Genomic DNA, 3297 nt, shown 5'->3' with positions numbered 1-3297 from the left:
ATAAACATTCTTATATATCATCGGCTCTTTCACTGACCACTGCTAATAATCCAACTTACTATACTATACTATACTAGCACTTTTGACCCATCCTGTCTGTCTAAGATCATGGCTACATCATTTAACTCAACTAAATCAGATCACGTCTAATGTCCGCTGTGTTGGAGCCATCAGTTCATTAAGATTTTAAATCACTGTAAATCAATTATAGAGCTTGAACAAGTATTTCCTTAACACGAATATAATATCACATTTCTTTATAATACATCTATTAAAGATTGTCTGCTGCAAGTTCCAACTTGTTAGGGATGAATCTATGAATAACTGGAGATAAAAAAAAAATCAAGATGTATATGTGCATGACCTGACTACTGCACAAGCGGTCTTCGGTCACTCCTGACCGGAGAATTTTACATTTTGAATTTTAAAAAATCGCAGCTTCGCCAGAATGGTATGAAACTTGGTGACTTTTATGGCACTTGGTATGTGAACACAAAAACAAATTGAGGGCATGATTCGAAAAAGCTAAGTGGTCGTAAAAAAAAAAGTCACAATCATGGTCTTCGGTCAAAAATGCCCGACCATAGGAAATGAATGGGAAATGGGGAAAAAAAATCGAAAATACAGAAAATTTGTCTGTGTACAATCTACAAATCCCCCACAATGCAGAAAAAGTGGTGAAACTCTAAAACATCTAGAGTGCAAAATCAACACACCAACTCACACACGCGCCGACACACACTTGTACACACACACCGACTGTAGCACTGCAACTATGTAAAATAAAATCAACAATTCAACTACTATGCAGTAAAAAAGTGGACAGCAAGGAAGGGGTTACACTCTAAAACATCAAGCGTGTAAAACAGATACATCCACTCACACACACTTACTTACACACACTCACAGACACACACATACAGATTTATACTTACTCAAATGAACTGGTATGGCTATAACCATATAGCCAAAATGAGTCAGAAGACTGAAATAAGAGGTTAAAATCAGATCAGACCCAGAAAGATTAAGTTCTGATAAAGCATTCCTGTTAATTTTGTTAAATTTTTATAGAATTGTAATGTTTTGCGTAACAAAATGCTGTTTGTGTTCAGGTTTGAATGTAGTAATAATAATGCAAAAACCTACACTTCAAATCAACATTTAAAACAACAAAAAATATAAACCTTGACAAAAATTTTGAGAATGCCTCAATGTACATTTAAATCATTTAAATTGTGTATAAAAACAACTAGGGAATTTACAAGTCTCTCTATATAGTCCTATACAGGAATCTAGTGGTTACACCATGAAATTACAGGGTTTTTTTTGTTGTTGCTCTTACCAGGTGGTGCTATTCTGCCTTAAAAAATTGGATTTTAAAGGCCTAGTCTCTATTTTAATCTGAAATTCTGCATTAATTGAAAAACAATTTTAAAAAATTAGATTTTTTTTTATACTATTTACAATAGGAACAATTGACCATAATTATTGCATAAATATTAATTAGTACCATAAAATTCTTTCAAAATACAAAAGAAAAAAATATTATTGAACAAAAATATATTAGATTGATTTTACTGAAGAAAAAAAGTTACATTTCAGGTGTCCGGTCACTTCTGATCGCAAAGACCATGAGTGTGACTACCAAATGAGGAGCGCACAAGGTAGTCTCACTGCTCCGTCTGTCCTGAATGAGACTGTTGGTGGGTCGGACATTCCCTCAGAGAGGTTGAGAACTCATCCAATCCTTTGGGCCGGGACCTGATGGGCATCTGACACACAGAGAGAGAGAGAGAGAGAGAGAGAGAAACAAACAAACAATGTCCTGTCCCACTTCTTCCGTTAACTAACATCTGGCCTAAATCTCTCAATATCTCTCTCTCTCTCCTGCTCTTCTACTCTCCGTTTTCTTATGAGCAACAAATTGAATTTTATCATTTTGCCCCCTCCCTTACACAGCATTTGTCCGGAACAGAGAGAACTCTGGGTAAGAATGATGATGTTTATGTGCCGGGTGTATGATCTCTCTATTCACTAATCGCTTTTTCTAGGTCTTCATTTTCACCAGTGACAAATACAGTTTTCATTAGGAGGTGGAATTATGGGTACATGGGGCGTTTCGTCACCTTGGAATTATAAGGTTCTGTCTGCCATTTTTGTCAAGATTGAGTTATTCACCTATTCTTATTCTGTGACAACTTATTTAGATTATGTGATGTATTTTGTGTACATTTTGGGACTGATATACGAAAGAGACTTGTTCCCCATATCACTATATGGAATGCAAAAAAATTGAAAGCTCAATATTTTGAAACTGCTCAGAATTCAGATAGAACCTTATAATTCCAAGGTGAAGGTTTATCATGTTTGAAACATATTTAAATAATTGTTTCGAAGTGTAGTTATGATGACAATGAACAGAGCTATTTTTTTCTCCATTTAAATCCCAGTGTAGTCCTCAGACCCTTCACTTTCATTCCTAATACTCAAATGCATTATTTAATATTTTTAAATTCCTTGTTCTTGAAGACCAGTTAAAGGGATATTTGCCCAAAAATAAATTGTGAAAAAAAAAAAAAAAATGCTACTTTATATCTCACAAGCCTGACTTTTTATTGCAATTCTGAGTTTATATCTCACAGTTCAGACTTTTTGTCTATATCTTAAAATTCGTTTAACTCGAGTTATAAACTCACAATAAGACTTTTTTTTCTTAGAATTACGAGAAATAAAATCAGAATTGCAAGACAAGGTCAGAATTGGGAGATAAAAAGTAACAATTATCTTGTTTTTGTAACCTTATTTTTGTTTGTTTATTTATTTATTTATTTGAATTTCTTGGAGGAAATAAGCTTGCAAAACAATATATAAACAAGTTTAATATAAACAAGTGAGCAAACAAACAAATGAATAAATAAATCGTTTGTGTCCCACAAAACAAAAAGAGTGTCATTGTCATACAGTTTCGAAGCAACTTGAGGCCAAATAAATAATGACAATTTACACCTTTTTTTAGGGGTGAACTGTCCCTTTAAGGACAATCAGTCGGTTAAAGGGATACTCCACCCCAAAATGAAAATTGTCATTAATCACTTACCCCCATGTCGTTCTAAACCCCTAAAAGCTACGTTCGTCTTCAGAACACAATTTAAGATATTTTGGATGAAAACCGGGAGGCTTTTGACTGTCCCATTGACTGCCAAGTAAATTACACTGTGAAGGTCCAGAAAAGTATGAAAGGCATCGTCAGAATAATCCATCTGCCATCAGTGGTTCAACCGTAACGTTATGAAGCGA

The sequence above is a fragment of the Sinocyclocheilus rhinocerous genome, unplaced genomic scaffold (assembly GCF_001515625.1).
Source record: "Sinocyclocheilus rhinocerous isolate Xijiao unplaced genomic scaffold, SAMN03320098_v1.1 scaffold2613, whole genome shotgun sequence".
NCBI classification, from domain to species: Eukaryota; Metazoa; Chordata; class Actinopteri; order Cypriniformes; family Cyprinidae; genus Sinocyclocheilus; species Sinocyclocheilus rhinocerous.
This window is presented reverse-complemented; position numbering follows the sequence as displayed.